Source organism: Geotrypetes seraphini, chromosome 1 (genome assembly GCF_902459505.1).
Source record: "Geotrypetes seraphini chromosome 1, aGeoSer1.1, whole genome shotgun sequence".
NCBI classification, from domain to species: domain Eukaryota; kingdom Metazoa; phylum Chordata; class Amphibia; order Gymnophiona; family Dermophiidae; genus Geotrypetes; species Geotrypetes seraphini.
In genome coordinates this window covers 491,778,762-491,802,040 of record NC_047084.1, presented here as the reverse complement: position 1 = coordinate 491,802,040, position 23,279 = coordinate 491,778,762, and the positions used below count along the sequence as shown (strand labels likewise).

Below are 23,279 nucleotides of genomic sequence, written 5' to 3'. Positions count from 1 at the left end.
ACCAATAAGTATATCCTTAACCTAGCAGTGTGAATTTTGGGAGTTTGATACACTAACTGCTGTTCATTTATTGATGTTAGTCCTCTGAATTTTATATATATGTGTGGTTTTGTATGTTCTTTATATTGACTATTATATTAGAAAGTAATAAAAGTTGATTAATATATTTTTACTAAAAAGAAATTCTTTTGTCTAATAGAGTCGGATAATTGGATTTTATATTGTATACCCACAGTATCCAAGTGGAAAATAGCTTGAACTGAAGGGAGTCAACCAGAGGTCGAATTCACAATCTATTTGACTTCTCGTGACCTAGTTCTCATACTCTAGAGCTTGAATCAGCAACCTGTATCTGGAGGGAACTAGGAAGGCACGGATCCAGCTGAATAGAAAACCCCACATTATACCATTCTCATCATGTGTACTCCAGTCCAGTTCAACAGCCAGAGAGGACTCATTTTCTTAACTTCTAACTGGTTTTTTTACAAATAAGCCAACAAGGAACGCATTGTAGTTAGTTGAAGCCAAGATTGCTGAACTGATTCTTGTTCATTACAGACACAAAGGGGGTGATATTCAGTTAGCAGTGGTTAAAGCATTTTGTTATATGCTGGCTGCCATCGGGGAATGGGACATGTATACCACTTTTTTTGTGGCTACATATTCAAAGTGGTTTGCATTTATACAGGTACTTATTTTTTTGTACTTGGAGGATTAAGTGACTTTCCCAGGGTCACAAGGAGCAACACTGGGATTTGATCCTACAACCTCTGGGATTTGATCCCACAACAGCAGATCTACCACTAGACCACCTCAGCTGAATTGTGCCCAGTTATTCAGTGCTGGCACCAAGTACCGACACTGAATTTCTAGACATAAGGTGGCCCATGGAAGTTCCTGGGTACTGCTGATATTCAATGGCAGTATCTTAAAGGCTATTTATTTAAACTTAAAACAGCCTTTTTGCAGTCCAGTTTTGTGCCACTGAAAATGTGGGTATGAACTGGTCAGCACTAATTAACTAGATTGGAGTTTCCCCTACCTGGTCCAGTAATGCTGAATATCAGGCCAAAAGAGTCTTTTGTTGTTGGATGTTTATTGATCGACTGGTAAAGGGATGATGTGAATGCCCGAGGTGGAGAGAGTGAGAGAAGCTAAGAAGTAGCTTGCTTTCTGAGCCAAGATGGAGATCTTTTCTTTCCTCAGAGGAAAGGGTACAAGAAAGCTTGGGACAAGTACGTTGGATCTTTACAGGAGAGGAAGGGATAGCAGATGGCATGGATAGGCAGACTATTAATGATAGGCTTTAATATTAGTGATAGGCTTTAATATTTTTATGTTTCTATAATTGTACTTAAGATCTGGGGTTTTTAGAGATGACCACTAGGGTTAAAGGTTATACCTTGGTCTAAGAAGGCATGAAGCCAGACAGGTCTCAGAGACTGCACAGAATGGGACACATGTAACCTTTAACCTATAAGAACAAAGATCGCATGAACCTATCAGAAAGTTGCTGCACGCTTTAGGTTTAAGGCTGTCAAAAAAAATACATAAAACAATAGAAATGAACACATAGACGCTGTGAGGGCAAAACATGCAGTAGTAAGTTGGTTATTACTGGACAGACACAGACTATAATAAACCAGGTTAATCGTGATTAGCCAAGACAAGGGAGGAAGCCTATAGAGGGCCAGAATTAACACAGGCACAAGTCATTTGCTGATGCAACTCAGCTTCTGGTGACTATGGCTTTATATTGATCTCTCCCTCCCGTTGCCTGAGACTTCTGGTTGAACCTGTTTCTGCCTTTGCCTGGAGCTCCAATTCTCGGTCCCATTCATAACCAGATGCATTATTCTGACCATGCTGCAGTTCGAGCTTTTCCCCTGTGACTTGGACTCTTACCTCACAAGTGTACAGCCCTGAATCAGCCCTCCTGCTGACATCAGAAGGCTAATGTCCTTTCTAGGTTTACGCTTGCAGCCTTCTATAGGAACCTTCATTGCCCTTGCACTCTAGAGCAATGGTCTCCAACCCTGTCCTGGAGGACCACCAGGCCAATCGGGATTTTAGGGTAGCCCTAATGAATCTGCATGGAGCAGATTTGCATGCCTGTCACTTCCATTATATGCAAATCTCTCTCTTGCATATTCATTAGGGCTATCCCCAAAACACGACTGGCCTGGTGGTCCTCCAGGACAGGGTTGGGAACCACTGCTCTAGAGTCATGTACCAACATAGGCCTTCTCTTGTGTACCTGCTCTTCTTGTCTCTGTTGGTGCCCAGAGGATCAGAAGACACTTTTTTTTGCCATTTCTGATGGTGGCTCTTTCCATCACCTTCTAATATGGCATCATCTTTCTGTACCACCTAAATCAGTTCTGGTTCTTAGGGAGGACCAAAGAGATTTGGTTTTCCAGTTTGATTTTTCCAATTGAAAAACTACTGGAGTAACAGGATTGCATGAACTCTGTAGATAATTTTGTACCACAGCAAAACTGGACAGAAGTTTCGACAAATCCCCCTCTCATTGCTGAATCCTTACAGTGCTGGATAAGCCAAGGGAGATTAACCACGTCTGAGTTGCTGGGTAAACTAGGAAAGGCAGGCCAATTGAATTCTGCTAATAAGCAAATCCAAAAATTTGACCATATCACCCCTCCTACAAAAAAGCCCATTGGCGACTAATTACGCATAGAATAACCTATAAAATAGCATTGTTAGCATTCAAAGTTCAAATCACGAAAGTCCCTAGCTTCATTGATAAAATTCTTATACCCACATGCCAACTAGATCACTTAGATCTACCGCACAAAATCTATTGTTTGTGCCCTCTTTAAAAGTTATCAGCACTCATCGCGCAACCATATTTTCAGAAACAACTCCTCTAACCTGGAATTCCTTACCAGCCCACCTAAGGGAGGAAAAAATTTAGACAAGTTCAAAGGGGCTTGAAAATTTTCCTTTTTAAAGATGCCTTTGCGCTGTAATCCCATTCAGACTCTCATGCATTCCAATTGTAGTTTGTTCCCATGAGTTCTAAATTTCTTCCCCCTTCCTTTTGTTTTTACCTTTTTACATATACTTTTCTTAACTTATTGTAGTTCAACCTTTTCCCATCTTGTTTACCATGCATCTGTGTATTGTTCTCATCAGTCGCTGTTACATTTGTCCTTAAAAGATTACATGTACTCCCCGTTTTGTTTTGTTTTTTACTGTACATCGCCTAGAAACTATGATAGGCGATTAATCAAAATTTTAATAAACTTGAAATTTGAAGGCACCATTGAAACCTTCCCCCCCAAGCTCCCCAAATAAGCTTGCTGCTTAGCAATATACCTGAGAGGACATCTATAGCTCTGCAGTTCCAAAAAAAAAAATGTCTGTTGGTAACATCTAAGAGAAATGCTGTGTCAGCCTGCGACACAGGTGATGAATAAAGCTTTCACAATTCCCAGCACGTCCTTTCAGTTCATTTTTGGGTTTGCTCTAAGAAGAATGCTCTCTGCTGTGAAGGGAGAATGCATTCTCTATTTGCCCAGTCGTAAAATGTAGAGCATAACACTGCACAACTCTCTCCTTGTACATAAATAACAGGTGAAAAAAAAAGCACCCCAGACTCTTCAAAAGACTTCAGCGTTGCGACCAGGCCTCTGATAGATTTTTGCTGTAGCACAATGGTTATAAATAACAGTTTCTCAATGCTGTAAAGCACAAAAGAAAGATATGTGTAATCAATATTCAATTGCACGCATACAGTACTGAATCTATTAGAATGGCATTTAGAAACCTCATTGTTAACACTTGCTGATAGTTTTCACCCTTCAGTCCTCTCCACTGGCTGTTACATTAAAATACAGCAAATGTAGGCATTGCTTAAATGAGCCATTCTGCACATGAAACAATTTGCAAAATATATTGTGGATAGTTACATTATTACAAGTGAAGTGCGTCCTTGTCATTGTGGGGGTAGTTATTTAAGTAAATGATTATTAAAACTGGCAACCTGTTTTGTAAACTAACTTTTCTTAATTAAGTTCTTACAGCAGTCTTGCAGAGGAGACACCAGCTCGCCTGCATAATTGTCCCAGCTGCTTTGGCTCTGAACACCCATGGATACTGGTAACCACCAGAAACTGGTATTTTGTTATGTCACACTCCTTTGATCTATGATCCACATAAGATGGAAGGGGCTTCAACTTCTTGGGATACTTCCAACCTACCAGGGGCAGTGGAGCGCCTTTTAGGTTGGGGGAGGGGAAATGAGCCAGCATTCACCTCTCCTACTCAAACTTTCTAACTGCTCGTGCTAGGTGAGGCAAAAAATTGGATGGGATTGTAGGCCACAGAATACCACAATAGGCATGACCAACGCTGGAAGTGGTGTTAGATGAATAAAGCAGCTACCTAGTCACAATTCATGCCAAGATAAGCAGCTGAAATGTAGCTGCCTACCTATGCCACGGGATCCTAAACCCAGCCTGATCACAGCAGGGGAATTTATCCCCAATCAGCTGAACTGGCAGGACACCCTGAAGCCGCAGTTTTGAGGAGTCCTGCCGGCTCAGCTGATTGAGGGAGAAATTCCCCTGCCGTGATCACCTGAGCCAGCTATGGTGACAGAAGACCCCCCCTCAATCGGCAGGAGGGATGCCCACTCTCTCCTGCCTGAGGGAGAGTGTGGTGCAGTGGTTAAAGCTACAGCCTCAGTTGTGGGTTCAAACTCACCTTGCTCCTTGTGACCCTGGGCAAGTCACTTAATCCCCCCATTACCCCAGGTACATTAGATAGATTGTGAGCCCACTGGGACAACCAGGGAAAATTGCTTGAATTCCTGAATAAATTAATGTAAACCATTCTGAGCTCCCCTGGGAGAACTGTATAGAAAATTGAATAAATAAATAAATGATATCCCCCAACAACACCCCACCACCCAAAATCAGCAGGAGGGATGTACACTCCCTCCTGCCTGAGAACACCCCCTGACATCCTACCCAGATACCCCTGAACCCCCTGATAACTCATCCTGACACCCCCACCTCTTCAAAATGGCAGACCTTCCCCTTCCCAGTGCATCCTAGGATGCACTGGGGAGGGGCTTAAGGTTCTGAGTGGCCAAATGGGAGGGATCTTAGGCATCTGAGCCAATCAGAGTCATAGGCCCTTCTCAGTGCATCCCAGGAAGGGGAAGGCCTGCCATTTTTAAGAGGTGGGCCTGATGGCAGGAGGGAGTGGGTATCCCTCCTTCTGGATTTTCATTTAAGGTATGATGTTAGGGGGAAGGGTTCAGGGAAGCAGAGTAGAATTTTGGTGGCTTTACATTTTCCACCATAAATGTAGTGGTTAGAGTGGCTTATGGGTCTGGATCCTCCTCTCTATGGTTTACTAGCCCATCCACCAGGCTTCTTAAAACATCTGTGTGATGCTGTACTAGAGGGCTGCCCAAGTCTGGTCCTCAAGATCTACTGGCAGGCCAGGTTTTCAGGATGTCCACAATGAACATGCATGAGAGAGATTTTCATACCAAGAAGGCAGTGCGGGCAAATGTCTCTCATGCATATTCATTGTGGATATCCTGAAAACCTGGCCTGCCAGTAGATCTCAAGGACCGGATATGGGCAGCTCTGCTCTACTAGGATTTCCCATACCAGATGCTGCTTTTTTACAGACAGCTATGTACTCTTTAAATAGGATATTTTAGGGGTGGGGGGGTCTGTGAGCATTAGGGGAGTGGAGGGGTCATAAATTAATGCATGCAGTGGTCATCTGGTCAGTTTGGGTACCTTTGGGACACTTAGATGCATCTAAAACAGGTCTAACTCCAGATGTCTTAAGTTCCATTTAGGACGTCCTGGGAAAGCTTTGATTATCACTGCAGGACATCCAGGTCACAATCCGTCCTTAACAAGCCTTTCAACATGCCCCTTTGAGTTCTAGATGCACAGCGGCTTAGAAATCCTGCTGGACATCTAGAAAGTTGGTTTTGAATATCGACACTTGGATGTCCCGGCTTTTAGGATGTCCAAGTGCCGACTTAGGCGGGTTTTTGGACATCTCGATGTTTTGATTATGAGCTCCATAATCTGTAGCCCCCCCAAATCACACTCTACAATCGTACATAATCAACCTGTAACTTGTAGAAAAGTACTCCACTCCAATTTAGTATTAAGTCCTGAAGGTTTTAGTTTTCAATCTGAAAATCCAATGACTTTCTCACTGCAACAATCTCTTCTTCCTGTCACCACCTCTTGCTCTGACAGGTTCAGTATCTTTACACAAACATCTTAAGTCTTTAAACTTATGTTGCATATCAAAACAATGTTCTACCAACAATTCAACCATTGTGCCACATTTAATATTGGATTTGTGTTCAAGCATACGTGTCCTGAAGGATCTAATACAGTGGTTCCCGAGGACCACCAGCCAGTCAGGTTTTCAGGATAGTCCTAATGAATATGCATGGAGCAGATATGCATGCCTGTCACCTCCATTATATGCAAATCTCTCTCATTCATATTCATTATGGTTATCCTGAAAACCCGACTGGCTGGTGATCCTCCAGGACAGGGTTGGGAACCACTGATCTAGTAGATATGCCAATGTACAGTTTTTCACAGGGACATTTGATGACATATATAACATAATCTGATTTACAGTTCAAATGACTCTTAACTGCATATTTTTGGCCATCCATTGGATTTATAAATTCCTTCACTTGGAGAACGTTCAAATAAAAGCTACAGAACAAGCATTTTAAAAATCCATTCAGAATACTTGAGCCCCCTATTTTTCTGTCCTCTACTGTGACTTATGCTGGACTTAAAATGTCTTTTAGATTTCTTTCTCGTGAAAAAGCTATTCTAAGGTGGGTGTCTTTAAACTTGGCATGAACTTGGATGATACACCAATACTTTTTAATGATATTCGCTATATGGTTGCCATGTGCGTTGTATTTCAATAGGCAAGTCATCACTTTTTCTTTACTTAACATCTCTACTTTTTTTTCCGAAACAACCAATCTCTGTTACAATATCGTGTTCTTTTATATGTTTTTCGAATTACATTGGGAGGATATCCTCTCTGAACTTCTCTTCCAACAATTTTGCTTGACATTTAAAGTCTTTAAGCATGGCACAATTTCTTCTTACTCTGATGAATTGAGAAAAGGGCAAACTGTCCTTTAGCCACTTAGGATGACAACTTCTAAAGCTCAAAAGAGTGTTCTTGTCAGTAGGTTTTACAAATACTTTGGCAGAAAAAATCCCAGACTCTTGCTTAATAGTCAAGTCTAAAAAATTGATTTCACTTACAGAATAATTTAGAGAAAATTTCAGGCAATCACCACAATTATTTAACCAAGTTGTGAAGGCCAAAAGATGTTCTATGGAACCCTTCCATAACAGAAGTGTGCCACTAATGCATCTGTAGCTCAAAAATAATGATGATTAAATTCAAAATATATCCAGACCGCTTGCACACTTTAAAACTTAAATAGAGAACTGGATGTTAAGCTTCTATTTATTGGCCTCGGACCTACTACTCCACCGCTTAGCATAAACTTTTAGCGGAGAGAATTACATGGCTCTTCATCGGCCCAGCACTTTAAGCCTTACACGTAATTTAAATTCTGTGATAAATTCAATAAGTTAATAATAAGATTTAGTGAAAACTCAAAAGACGCTTTCAAAAGACTTAGCTTAGCTTAGTATATGCAACCCAGGAAGGAATGACCCAACATGTTTCACACCAGTGTGCTTTATCAAGGGTCCCCCTACAAAAAAAGGAAAACACAGTCAATGCCCTTAATTAATCTGCTTTTCCTATTTGTACAAATTTAGTAACATCAAACTAGACTAAAACTCACCACGGCTACTATTGTCATACAACTCCTATACTGCTCAAAGAGTACGATGGCGGCAGCGGCCTAACGTCCCTCTTAAATACACACCCTTCAAAAACAACTGATATCCCCTGCCTCCCATTGGACAAGGTCTTTATCCTATCAGTGAAGCCCATTCCACCTTCATATTCAAACCTCGTGGTTCCACAGTATCCAACCGATAAATTAATCGTTGTTCCCTTTCATTTAAAAGTTTTTTCATATTGCCAACCCCCCACCATTCTTGGATGTTATCAATGACACGCCATTGCATCTCCTCCACCCTATGACCTTTTCTAATCCAGTGTTGGTTGAGATTGACAGAACATAAATCACGATTGACTACTGAATGTCTTCAAGCCCCGATGGTCCAAAACTGGATTAGAAAAGGTCATAGGGTGGAGGAGATGCAATGGCGTGTCATTGATAACATCCAAGAAGGGTGGGGTGGGGGAGGCAATATGGAAAAACTTGAAACAAACACAGAACAAAAAGGTAAGTATAAGCAATGGCTGACTGCTTGCTTTCAGTGGGTCTTTGGCTTCCTTCAGCCTGGTGGGATACCATGCCCAGACTCTGCTTAGGCCTTGTTCCAGAAACTCAGGAAGCTCAAAAGAGGAGAAAAATAACCTTGAGTAAGTTTCAAACACAAATACCACTTCACAGGTTCATTTATCAGCACTGCTGAATAGGTGTTGCTTAGTTAACTTCACACAGTGTGTATGGTGCAGCATAGGTTTCAAGCACAAGTGTGTATGGTGCAGCATACGTTTTCAAGCACAAAAACCTCCTAAGTTGGAAAACACATGCCTAGAACAGCTTTGGTAAACTGAGAGTTTCTCCTTAAACTCAATATAAGTTCAACAGTTCAGTAAAGTCATTCAATTAGTCCCAGCAAAAAAGAACAATCAAAAAAACACATCCATGAAACAAAACATAGTTCAAGCTGATTCTTCTCAGGTGAGAACAATAAAAGTTTACTGCACAGTTCCCTTGCAATAAGGCAAGTAAAAAAAGGAAAAGGAAACCCTTCTCCAAGAAAGAAGAAAAAAAAAAAATAAGCAGGGTTCATTCAGCTTATGTCCATAGCCTCATTCAGCTCACCTTGTACAGTCACTTCTTCACCCACCTCCATATATTACTCTGGAGTAGGCCATGTTGACTGAGTGGGCTGTTCAGTTTCTTTCAGCTCCATTAGCTCCTCATCAGGACTGGTTCCGTGCTGAGCTCTGTTCCACCATCTAGGCTGCTTCTCTGGCACCCTCTGGTTTCCATCCGCCTTTCTGACCCTCCCCTTTCCCTGTCTGAGGCTCTGGCTTATATTGCGACAAGCCATGCCCCAGGCTCTGTGGTATGGGAATGGACCAGTACTGCCTTTGGCCAAGCTGAAAATAGCGGTTAGGGAATATATGCTACTTAAAGGCAGTTGTAAAGGGATTTATTATTTGCCTTGAATAGGCTCCTCTTGTAGAACCGCTTTTCTTCTTCTGCAAAGAGATGGAATCTAAGGTTACTGTACTAGGATAGGCAGCCTCATAGCTAGGGAAATTCCTCTGATGGGATTTATGTGTAAATGTATTTATTCAATTTCAAAGTGCAGAAAACAACAACCAGAGTAAAACAATGCAGAATACAGACATATGTGCACATTATTCATAGGATCCCTCCCAACCCCCCATCCCCCCACAAAAACCCCAACAGAAAATCCCTATTGAAAAGAGAGTGCAGAGTAGTTCTTTTATGAGTTCAAAAGTCTATTCCGAGCCACCGAGGTAAGGGTCATCCAAAAACGTTCCCAAATCATTGAAAATCTGCGCCCCGGTCCCGAATCAATGTCAAGAAAATGTCTACGTTCCAAGGAGGCCTGGATGATCATCAATGATTTCCATTGACTGTAAGTCGGGGCATCACTATCCAGCCACTGCATCAGAATAGTCTTTTTACCAAGTAATATAGCTCTAGCCAAAAAGGCTGAAAGACCTTTAGGTTTTGGAGAGGCGACATCATAGAAACCAAAAAGCGCTCTTGGGGTCGGGGACCACCGCCGACCCCAAAGAGTTGAAATATAAGAGCCCATTCGATGCCAAAACTGTAGAACATCAGGACAAGACCAAAACATATGGCCCAAGGAAGCATTCACTTGTGAACATATAGGGCAGTGATGACTCTGAGAAATGCCCATCCTGTAAGCTCGTATCGGAGAAATGTAAAGGCGAAAGATAAACTTCAATTGCAGTTCCCAATGTTGAATATTTGTTGACAGTTTTCTCAAAGTTTTCACAACCTGTTGGATCTGTACCATGGGGCAAGTTAGAAGCAGTGCCGGATTTGCCACATTAGGTATAGGAAAATTACAAGTACTTTTATATTTGTCAGGCATTTCGCAATTGGGTAGAGGAAATAAGTCTTATTCATACCCCCAAACTTCCCTTGTATAATAGCAAACTAATTCAACAGGATGGAGCCCAGGCAGAGCTGGAGGTTATCCTGTTAATGGTCTTAAATTCACTCATAAGAACATAAGAATTGCCGCTGCTGGGTCAGACCAGTGGTCCATCGTGCCTAGCAGTCCGCTCACGTGGTGGCCCCTAGGTCAAAGACCAGTGCCCTAACTGAGACCAGCCCTACCTGCATATGTTCCGGTTCAGCAGGAACTTGTCTAACTTTGTCTTGAATCCCTGGAGGGTGTTTTCCCCTATAACAGCCTCCGGAAAAGCATTCCAGTTTTCCACCACTCTCTGGATGAAGAAAAACTTACTTATGTTTGTACGGAATCTATCCCCTTTTAACTTTAGAGAGTGCCTTCTCGTTCTCTCTACCCTGGAGAGGTTGAACAACCTGTCTTTATCTACTAAGTCTATTCCCTTCAATATCTTGAATGTTTCGATCATATCCCCTCTCAGTCTCCCCTTTTCAAGGACGAAGAGGCCCAGTTTTTCTAACCTCTCACTGTATGGCAACTCCTCCAGCCCCTTAACCATTTTAGTTGCTCTTCTCTTGACCCTTTCGAGTAGTACCGTGTCCTTCTTCATGTACGGCGACCAGTGCTGGATGCAGTATTCAAGGTGAGGGCGTGCCATGGCTCGGTACAGTGGCATGATAACCTTCTCTGATCTGTTCGTGATCCCCTTCTTAATCATTCCTAGCATCCTATTCGCCCTTTTTGCCGCTGCCGCACATTGCACGGATGGCTTCATCAACTTGTCGACCAGCACTCCCAAGTCTCTTTCCTGTGGGGGTGTCTCCAAGTAACGTTCCGGACATCCTGTATTTGTGTATAAGATTTTTGTTACTGACAAGTATTACCTTACACTTATCCACATTAAACCTCATTTGCTATGTCAGGCCCATTTCTCGAGCGTGTTTGTCAAGTTGCAGGTCTTTGCAATCCTTCTGTGTCTTCACTTCTCTGAATAACTTTGTATTGTCTGCAAATTTAATCACCTCATTCATCGTACCAATTTCCAGATCATTTATAAATATGTTGAAGAGCATGGGCCCAAGCACCGAGCCCTGTAGCACTCCACTGGTGATGCTTTTCCAGTCCGAGTATTGCCCATTTATCCCCACTCTCTGTTTCCTATACTCCAACCAGTTTTTAATCCACGTGAGTATTTCACCCTTGATTCCATGGCTTGTAATTTTCTGAAGTAGTCATTCATGAGGAACCTTGTTGAACACCTTCTGAAAATCCAGATATACAATGTCGACCGGGTCAACCTTGTCTATCTGCCTGTTTACTCCCTTGAAGAAGTGCATCAAGTTCGTCAAGCAAGATCTTCCTTTGCTGAAGTCATGCTAGCTGGTCCTCATCAGATCGTATCCATCAAGGTGCTCAATGATGCGGTCCTTTATCAGTGCCTCTACCATCTTTCCCGGTACTGAGGTCAGACTCACCCCTCAAACCTTTCTTGAAGATCAGCGTAACATTTGCCACCTTCCAGTCTTCCGGAATCCTTCCCGATTTGATCGACAGATTGGCTATTAGTTGAAGCAATTCAGCTATAGCCCTTTTCAATTCCTTGATTACCCTCAGATGGATGCCATCCGGTCTTGGGAATTTATCATTTTTAAGCCTATCAATCTACTTGCATACCTCTTCTAGACTGACCGTCAACCCTGTCAGTTTCCCGTCTTCGTTTCCCATGAATAGCCTGTTGGCTTCCAGTATGTTGGGTATATCCTCTTCGGTATACACAGATGCAAAGAATGTGTTCAGTTTGTCTGTGATGGTTTTGTCCTCCTTTAGCACTCCCTTTATTCCATGGTCATCCAACGGCCCCACTCCTTCCTTTGTGGGTCGTTTCCCCTTAATATATTGAAAGAACAGCTTGAAGTTTTTCGCCTCCTTAGCTATTTTTCCCTCATATTCTCTTTTGGTCCCTTTTACCGCTTTATGGCACCTGCGTTGATGTTGTTTGTGCTTGTTCAGTTTTCTTTCGATGACCTTTTCCATTCCTTATACGAAGATTTCTTGTCTCTGATCGCTTCCTTCACCTCTACAGTGAGCCACGCCGGTTCTTTGTTCTTTTTCCTCTTGGATCCCTTGTTGATACGTGGTACATATAGATTTTGTGCCTCAGTGACTGTGTCCTTAAAAAGGGACCAAGCTTGCTCTAGCGTTTTTACAGTGCTTATCCTTTTCTTAATCTTCTTCCCTACCATGAGTCTCATCCCTTCATAATTCCCTTTTCGGAAGTTCAGCCCCATGCTTGTCGTTCTGGATCGATGTTTTGCCCCTGTGTCCGGATCGAAGCAGGTCATATTGTGATCTATGGTTCCCAGTGTCCCCTCTACATCTACACCTTGTGCCGGTCCTCGTAGTCCACTTAGAATTAAGTCCAGAATTGCATTTCCTCTTGTATTCTCCTTGACAAGTTGTTCCAGAAAGCAATCGATTACAGCATCCAGGAACTTAATCAGATAACATTATTGGTTAGTGCTGAGTATAGATATTCAGCACTGACTGTTATATGGATACCAGCACAAATATTTGTATATCCTTTAACTGCAGTGGCCAACATAAAAAAAAATGCTGACTATTCCTCCATTGTATTTCTTATAAGTTCAAATATTTTTATTGATTCTTTTTACAAAAAGAAAAAATTCTAACAAGGCGACAAGATACAGACAAGTTGTACAGAAAAAAGAATCAAACAATATCTATGTAATACAATACAACAAGTTGATCTACGCCTATATGGGGAAAAATATCGACACAATTAGCAGCCGTAGCAGTATATGATAACCAAATACACTAGAATTATGAAATAGCAATTCAAGACGTGAGCCATAATGAGATGAGTTCTGATATACAGTACTCCCCTGAAATTCACAGGGGTTCCATTCCAGGAACCCCTGCAAATTTTTATTTTTATTTTCTTGTTGTTTTTCTTTTTTAATAATCTTTATTCATTTTAAAATAATTTCAATAAGTGAAGAATAATAAATAAAACATTTACACTATAGACATCACTTAAAATATTACAAGATTCTTACAGACCAATAACCCTCCCACCCAAATTATTCTTTATCATTCAAGAATCTATAGATCTATCATAAATCTGTAATTCACTACATATTTTAAACATAAACTTACACATTTATCCACTTAGACATATTTCAACTTATAAACCACCCTGTCCCCATCCATAATATTATTTGATTATAACCTTTATATTCCTCCCCCCTCCCCCCCTGATGTGCAATTCTTCTAACAACAAATTTATAATTATATTAAATCTACAAAAGATGTCAATGGACCCCCATATTAGATTAAAGTTTTAAAAATTCCCTAGCAAATGCATTTTTTCACCTGTCAAAGGCAAGGGAGGCAGGAGAGGGCAGCTGGAGTGCCAGCGGGTGAGGAAAATCACTCGCGATCTGCTCCGATCGTCTTTTCCTGTAGTAAAGTTGGGCTACACCAATCAGGATCTGCTTTGACATGCAGCTCCTGATTGGTGTAGTTCGACTTTACTATAGGAAGAGGTGGTCGGAGCAGACTGCGAGTCCGCGATTTGAGAATTGTGAATTTGCGGGGCAACACTATAAATGGCTAATTTTTAGCACAATAACTGAATGCCATCATCCTGTGTTTCAATATGAATTGACTGGGCTCCAGGTTTTAAGGTAGGAATGCATAGACTTGTGTTTATCAGCTATTACACTTTCATATTTCGCAGTGTAAAATATTTTTGAGGGCTAGAGATAAAAGGATATTAAGCAACCTAGCATTATGTTCAGGCAGCATATTTGGGAGGCCACGATGTCCCAAAATAAGAGTACGCAGACTATCCAAGATTGCACAAATGGTTTCCCCCATTGTATTTCTATTGGAAAACCCAAAGCTTTGTCATAAAAATTTAATATTTTATAAAGTGCATTTGACTTTGCTTGACTGTTTGCTAATATGTCAACCATTAGATATTGGATTTCCTGACCAGTGCCAAGTATTTTAATATTGTCGATCTGATAAAGAAGGAATTTTGCTATCAAATTAGAGTATCCTAGGTAAACAGATCAAGTTTATTGCTGGTTTGCTTTTTCTTTATATGTCTTCTAGTTTAGGTGTATGGTATATCTTTTTCCATTTTGATACCATTGACCCAAATAGGGGAGTTTATACTTTTAAATAAAATGCTTCATGATATCCAAGGCTAACTAGTAAGCCAATGTCTGAAATCTAATTCATACAGAACATGGGGGCCCTTTTACCAAACTGCAGTAATGAGTGGTTACAATGTGCTCTTAAGTGGGTCTTTCCCATGTACAGACGTCATTTTTACTGCAGCAGTAAAATGGTTGAAAATCCTATTTTTTGTATCAATGGCCAACTGTGCATGTGCGAGAGAGCCGGCATTAGCAGCCAAAGCACATCTGAGTGAACCCAGGAGAACCCAGGCAGGAGATGCGTTTTTCTGGTGTGGCTTGGCATCCCTGTCAGCAAAAGGTAATATTGCATCGGGGAAAGAATATCAGGAAACCCCAAAAATGGATTTCTGGCTACACTCCTGGAAGTAACAATTGGCATTCCAGAAATCAGCTGATACATTATCTAATTTTAAAATGTACGTACGTTTGTTATCTGAACAGATCCGTGAATGGTGCCAGTTTTAACTCTGGTAAATTAAAGAGAAACCACCATGCAAATCAAGCCTTGGGAAATTAAGACGAATGTAAAATATATATATATATATTGTAAATGTTTGCTATTTTCTGAAACTGTAGGAGGAGCAGAATAGAAGGAACAAGCCACATTCAGAGTGTATATGAGCCTAAAGATCCCTCCTTATTACACTCACCCTTCCCCCAGGTCTACAAAGAAAAGTAAGAAAGGTTTGGACAATTTCCTGGAGGAAAAGTTCATACACTTCTCCCTCCGTATCCACGGGGGTTAGGTACAGAGCCGGACTGCGAAGTGTGAAAAGCTGGCTCTGACCCACCCTCACCCCCCTCCTGCCTTCCCCCTGGCATCTCGGACCTTACCTGGTGATCTAGCGGGCTTTCGGGGCAGGAGCAATCTTCCTACGCTCCTGCCCCATGCAGATTACTCATAGTACATGGCTGCCGTGAGCTCCTGTAGTCTCTTGAGACTACAACGGGAACTCCCCGCAGCCATTTCCTATGAGTGATCTGCACGGGGCAGGAGCATAGGAAGATCGCTCCTACCCTGAAAACCCGCTAGACCACCAGGTAAGGCTTAAAAATAGGTGAAAAAATTAAAATCAGCCCCACCCCACCCCCAAATTGCAAATAACCGAACCCACGAATGTTGAAACTGCGGATTCGGAGGGAGAAGTGTAATCTGTTATTAAAAAAGACATGGGGGAAGCCATTGCTTGCCCTGGATCGGTAGCACGGACTATTGCTACTCCTTGGGTTTTGGCCAGGTACTAGTGACCTGGATTAGCCACTAGCCACCTGGATTAGCCCACTGGGCTACTGGGCTTGATGGACCATCGGTCTGATCTAGTGAGGCTATTCTTAAGTTCTTATGTTCACATGGTCATTAGCTCAAGAGCCCTTACCACCACCTACTTTTAGACGATAAGGGCTCATGCACTGATTCTACACTAATCAGTTAGTGCATGGCAATGTGGCTGCGCCATTTAAGCAGTATGACCCGAATTCTATAAATGGCACCACTAGTTAGGCACCATTAGGCACCCTAAATAGTGCCGTTTTTGATTGGTTTAATTGCCTGTAATCGACATGATAATTGACGGCATCATTTAAAAGCAATTATAATCTCATTTTAAAAAAACCTCCACAAACGGTACCGGAATCATGACTTCAGAGGTGCTTACCAGCACATAAGGGTAAAATAGGCATGGCTAATGCCAGAAGCACCCTTAGGCATCAGTAGGCACCTCCGTAGTTGTGATTCTCATTACAGATAGATGCCGGAAGTGTAGGCCTTGAAATCCCTGGCCTACATTTCCGGCACCTATCTGTGACGTAGCCTGAAATTCTATAAACGGCGTTGTTGTGTGATTGACAAATGATTGGTGCCAATTGTAGGGGAAGCTGCCTATCATGGTGCCATTTATAGAATCAGGGCCTACTGTCTGCCTCCCAACCTGCGCTGGTGTGACCATATGGCTCCAGAAAAAAGGGGACGGTTTGAGACATTCGGGTTGCTTTCAATGGAAGTAAAACCCGGATGTCTCAATCCGTCCCCTTTTTTCTGGAGCCATATGGTCACACTACCCTAGCACTAAATAATAAGCTTTATTTTATAGTGTGTGAGAAGCACGAACAGAGTACAAATTGAGGCACCCCCGCGGTAAGCACTTTTTTTTTTTTTTACTATGGTAAGCACATGCTAGTGCTTACCGTAGCTTTGAAAATGGGCCCCATAATTTGTTTATTGCAGAACCTTAGTATAGTTATTTTGAGTCAAATTTATGCTGTTGGAGTCAAATTTATCCCAATGGCACCATCTGCTGGAAGGTCTTGTTATGTGTTTTAGAGCAGGTCATCCCATCCCTTTTCTGCATGGGACTCATTCTAGAGCTGTGACAAAATTACAGAGCCTAGCCCAGATCATCTCAAGCCTTAGGGATTTTACTGGAGTTTTCATGCTAAACATATATTTTATGAAGTTAAGCCTGCTACTATTTTCAGAGGATACTATAACAAGGCAACCTGCTGAGGGTAGCCACCTTAAAACCTTGCTGATTTGCTACTTGAGTCTGAGCATTCAGTGATCAGTCACATTAATCATCTCTGAGGTAAAATTAGTAGCTACTCTCATTAAAGAAGAATTTAAGGTCTGCAAGTATCCTATAGTGAGTCTAAAGTGAGCGTGACCTGCAGCAGTACTTTTTTAACCTGTGGTAAGCATGTGTTAGTGCTTGCTTACTGCAGCTTAGTAAAAGGATCCCCATGTTTGTACAATAGCAGTTAATTTGCACCAATTCACTCATTAAGGTCCTATAAACGGCATCTATCTGCTAGGCACCACTGAGTGCAATTGTCAACCTTCTACTAGGTACTGTTTATAGAATCGCGCCTAACTGCACCTAAGCGTTCTTGGGTGCCAATAGGCATTAAGGGCCATATTCTATAAACGGCACCTTCATTAGGCGCCACCAGGCACCCTAATTGTAGTTGCCTAGTGACGCCTAAGGTCAGGATCAGCGCCTAACTTTTAATTCTTAATTGGCTTAATCAGCATGGTAATTGACCATGCCGGTTTTCAGCCAATCAAAAAAAAAACCATTAATTAACAATGTAAGAGTTCAGCGCTGAACTCTTAGGATGCTGAAGTGAAGGTGTCCTCCCACGCCTAATGACGCCTGTCTCAAACAGTAGGTGTGAATATGGTTGAGTTAGGGGTCATTAGGCATCCGAAAAAGGTACTGCCAAATTAGGCGAGTGAAAAGCTGGCCTAATGGAACAGCGGATATGTCTAGGATAAACACGATCTAGGTGCTGGTTTTGTAGGCACCTACATTTTTAAGTTGAGCACCTAACTTAAGGTGGCCTGAGCCACCAGCAAAATATTATAGAATAACATAGAAACATAGGTCATATGGTCTTTATCTGCCTTCCATTTTCTATCTAGTCTGCCTAACCATGCCATCTACTATCCCCTCCTCTCCCTTAGATATCCAATGCCCCATGCTGTCTTGAATTCATATACACTTTTCGTCTCCTTCACCTCCAACTGGAGGTCATTCCAAGCATTCACCACCCTTTCCATGAAAAAGTACTTTCTCACTTTCATGTAAAAAAACAACAACCCATAAATGTGATATACCTAGTCCCCTACAATGTTGAAAAAATACAGTGCTTAGAAAAAACATTGGTACAAAAGTTTGCACGTATTATGTTTAACTGGTGGTCTATCAAATCTTAAATAAATCAATTAACAATAAATGGGCATTGTCTGGTGAATACAGTTTAAAGTGGTTACTATGGGGAGCAGATCTGTGTATTCAACGGATGGTTTGTTGACTTAAATAATTCTAGGAGTCTGCATTCTATTAAAAGTCTTTGCATTCATTTTTCTCCTACAGCAATGTTCTTTCCATTGCTAGACCTAGGGCTTCTTCTACTAGCTCTACTACTCTTCTACTGTGCTAGCGTCGGGAGCAGCGCAGGCCATTCAGGTTGGCTCCCCGCACTAAAACTGCTAGCGCGGTTTAGTAGAAGAGGGGGGCTAGTCTAACTGGAGACTGGTAATTTTGCCTTTTTGCTGAAAGCAGAGGCATTCGTTTTCATGCAAGCCTTCAGGGATCTCTCTTACTAGTGTTTATTGCTTAATATTTAATGTTTAAAACACTTATATAGAACATCTTACATTTGGAGAGGTTTATAAAATATTTACACAGTCAAGGCCTATTATTAATCATTAATCATATATCTTTAAATTAAAAACTGATTATATGCAACACCATAAATCAAACTTTTCAGACCAGCAATAAATAAGCATAAGATCTTACTCTTGAAAAGACTTCTTTAAAAGAGCAATCCATCTAATATTCAGCCAGCGGCAGGCATCTTTTAAAAAAAAAAAATGCTGACCATCGCTGGGTAATTTAGCACTGGATTGTGCTCATTTTGATACATTTGCACAGTCATTGATATTTCATATTTTGCTATCAGTTAGATTTTTTTTTTTTTTGCACCTTTTGCATAATCATTGATATTATTTCATGGATTTCCTGTACATATTCACTTATGTAATTCATTTGATATCACTTCAAAGTTAAGCAACGTGTACACTGATATGACATTATATATTGATGATGAAATATTTCTTCATTGCCGTTTGCAGTTTGTTGGTTTGACTTTTATGTTTACATAGAATCAGAGAAAAAATAATGTTTCTATGTCAACAAAATAATCAAACATGTGCATTGATCAAACATGATTTTAATGTAATTATGCATGCTTGATCATTTTTATATCTATTTGCATCTATTTCTATTGTTTATTTTAAATATTTTAATTTTGGTTGTTTTATTTCAGTCGTCTCCAAACTTTTTTCATGTAAAGGGCTGCAGTGTGAATATGAGAAAGTTCTGAAGGCCATCAAAAGATTTCAAGCTTACACATCCTAACTTTGTAAACTACCTTGGTCTGCTTGTGCAGACTGGGTATTAGAAGAAACCAAAAAAGCACTGTGGAATGACGGTGTTCCTTAAATAGACGTTATTAAGAAAATCAAAGCTCCAAAGGTACAATAAAATCATCCACATAAAATAATATCATCCACATTAAAATAAAGTAATCCACATTAAAACCATAAAGGACCTAGTGGATGATATTATTTTATGTGGATGATTTTATTGTACCTTTGGAACTTTGATTTTCTTAATAAAGTCCACTTAAGGAACATCGTCACTCCTCAGTGCTTTTTTGATTTCTTCTGGATTTTCTTCACTGTGGATACTTTGGGGTCAATTTCCTATGGTTTTGGCAGACTGGGTATTAAACATTTTAAAATGAATACTAATATTGATTATACACTTCTCCCTCCGTTTCCATGGGAGTTAGGGGCAGAGCTGGCCCGCAAATATTAAAAAACTGCGAATAATATTCGGGCCGGTTCTGCTCCTAACTCCCGCTTCCCCCCAGCTATTTTAAGTCCTGTAAGCCCCCCCTTAAGCCTTACCTGGTGATCAAGCAGGTTTTCAGGGCAGGAGCGATCTTTTCACGCTCCTGTCCTGTGCAGATCGCTCACAAGAAATGGCTGCCTTGAGCTCCCATAGTCATAAGAACATAAGAACATAAGAAATGCCTCCGCTGGGTCAGACCTGAGGTCCATCGCGCCCAGCAGTCCGCTCACACGGCAGCCCAACAGGTCCAGGACCTGTGCAGTAAATTTCTATCTATACCCCTCTATCCCCTTTTCCAGCAGGAATTTGTCCAATCCTTTCTTAAACCCCAGTACCGTACTCTGCCCTATAACGTCCTCTGGAATTGCATTCCAGGTGTCCACCACACGTTGTGTAAAGAAGAACTTCCTAGCATTTGTTTTGAATTTGCCCCCTTTCAACTTTTCCGAATGCCCTCTTGTTTTTTTATTTTCTGAAAGTTTGAAGAATCTGTCCCTCTCTAATCTCTCTATGCCCTTCATGATCTTGTAAGTCTCTATCATATCCCCTCTTAATCTTCTCTTTTTCAGGGAAAAGAGTCCCAGTTTATCCAATCTCTCAGAATATGAAAGGCTTTCCATCCCCTTAATCAGTCTTGTCGCTCTCCTCTGAACTCTCTCGAGTAATGCCATATCCTTCTTAAGGTACGGTGACCAATACTGGACGCAGTACTCAAGATGTGGACGCACCATTGCCCGATACAGCGGCAGGATAACTTCTTTCGTTCTGGTTGTAATACCCTTCTTGATTATATCTAGCATTCTATTCGCTCTCTTAGCAGCCGCTGCGCACTGTGCTGTCGGCTTCATTGTCATGTCCACCATCACCCCCAAGTCCCTTTCTTGGGTACTCTCATTCAATAACATCCCTCCCATCGCATAATTATACCTCGGGTTTTTGCTTCCCACATGCAATACTTTACACTTCTCAACATTGAATTTCATCTGCCATCTCTCTGCCCATTCTCCTAGTTTGTCCAAGTCTCTTTGCAATTCTTCGATATTACGACGGGAGCTCAAGGCAGCCATTTCCTATGAGTGATCTGCATGGGGCAGGAGCATGGGAAGATTGCTCCTGCCCCGAAAACCCGCTAGACCACCAGGTAAGACTTAAGGGGGGGGGGGGCTTTACAGGGCTTAAAATAACCCGAAAAATTTAAATGTTTTTTTGTTTTAAAATTGCGAATAACCGAATCCACGGATGCAGAAACCACGGATTCGGAGGGGGAAGTGTACAACATTTCAATTACACATTTTTAAAATTCACTTTATTTTGGATTGTTAACAGTAGCAAATTCCATATATGGGTCACCTGAATAACACACAATAAATGCAAACAATCTCTTTTATCATGTGAGCAAGACTGAAATTAATGTATTTACAGGATATGAAGAGCATTTCAACCAACTTTTTGAGGGTCACAATGGAGGACTTCGGAGGCCATATGTGGCTCTGGGCTATGCGTTGGAGACCACTGTTTTATTCGATTAACAGTTATTGCCCCTGATGCAGTCTTTGTAGGCAAAACATGGCCATGTCAGGCATAGTATTTCTTTGGTGTAATAAAAGCCTTAACTCTTTTTCTGATCTTTGGTGGGCTCCTGTTCTTTCTACTGTTCTTAGCACTGTAGATCTCTGGCCGAATTTGGTGGCCAAGAACAAGAAGATCAAAGTGGAAGCAGAGGTGGGCCTACACTTTCTTCAGCCCCTGTTGTGACTGGGAAGAGGGAGGTTGCCAGGCACAGAGAACAGTGCAAGGAAGTGGAAGAGAGGGTGGGGACAAAGACAAACAGTTTTGTTTTCTACTGGTTATTGAAAAACTTAACACAGTGTCTCTGTGGTGCAGCATTGGCATGCTAGCATTTTCCTTTCCACCTCCTGGTCTCATTACGTTTTGGAGGGAAACAACAAAGCTGTGAGAAAATGAATACATTTTAGGGCACAGAAGGATATGAAATTAAGAGACCATTAGCCCTCTTATTTAAAGTTGAAGAAAGAGAAAAATTATTACATTAGTGACTTTTATTCCGCCAATACCTTGCGGTTCAAGGCGAATTACATAAGAGGTTATCTGGACATTTCCAGAAGAGTTACAGAGTTGAAGGGGTTACTTCTGGGGATTGAAGTACTTCCTGCGGTGTTAGTTTGTCTCGACGGATTTCTTGAATAGCAGGGTTTTTATTTCTTTTCTGAAAGTTTTGTAGTCTGGTGTGCAGTGGAGGCGCAGTTCGCTGTCTGTATCCACTCCTTGGCTTCGGCCTTCTCAAACATGTATCATTGAACTCCTCTGATAAGCTTGTGGGAATAATTTGGTCATTAGATCTTGGAAAAAAAGAACAGGATGGATGAGTGACTGGGAACCCACTTGAAGTTAGGGGAGACTGAATTGGTGAAGTGCTCAATTCGGTAAAATTTTAGAAACACTGGAGTGAAGATATGGATAAAATGAAATTGAATGTGGCTTTGTGATGTGTTTAACCACCATTTATTAAATTGAAGGATATTTTCGTGTTCATTAATTAAGAATATGATCTCCCCCAGCATATCTTAATCACTATCATGAACCATGTATACATTTTAAAAGACAAGCTGAGAATATCTAAGAAGCAGAATTCTCTGGCTTAAAATTATAATTACCTGTAGAAAATTATGCTGAGAAGCGAGAATCACAGAGCTCTGCTAGTTGCAAGGAAAAGACACTGACTTTGGGAAGAATCAGGAACTTTGATGCATTTGTACTTGACGGCATATGTTGTCATGGCAACCTACAGAAGGTGACAAACTTATTGTTGAGCAAGGCCACAATGTGTATTTGAGAGTTGCTTCACAAGACAATTGGCTTCTACATAAATGAACTAGATGAGTATACCTCACAACTTACTAAGAATTTAAAGAACAGCAGATACAAAACAGCTTTGTTGAAAATATGAAATGCATAAGGAAATAAAGGCAAGCTTAATAAAGAAGCAACAAAAGGGATTGGGGTACATAGAGCTTAATGACCATTCAAGATTTTAGGTAGCTGTCCTTTCAATTGTCTCTACCTTATCAGAGTACAATTGGTCTCCAGAATTGTATACAATATTCTAAATGAGGTCTCACCAGTCTTATACAAGGGCATCAATACCTCCTTTTTTCTACTTGCCATACCTCTCCCTATGTACCCTTGCAGCCTTCTAGCTTTTGTCGTCACCTTTTCAACCTGTTTAGCCACCTTAAGATCATCACATACTATCACAACCAAGTCTCGCTCCTCTTTAGTGCACAAACGTTCTTCACCCCTAAACTGTACTG

At 41.2% G+C, this 23,279-nt stretch overlaps 1 pseudogene; it reads right to left on the bottom strand.

Moving 5' to 3' along the window:
- Positions 1 to 2,003, bottom strand: part of LOC117368956 — a 52,100-nt pseudogene extending 50,097 nt beyond the window's left edge.
- Positions 2,004 to 23,279: the final 21,276 nt, after the last annotated feature.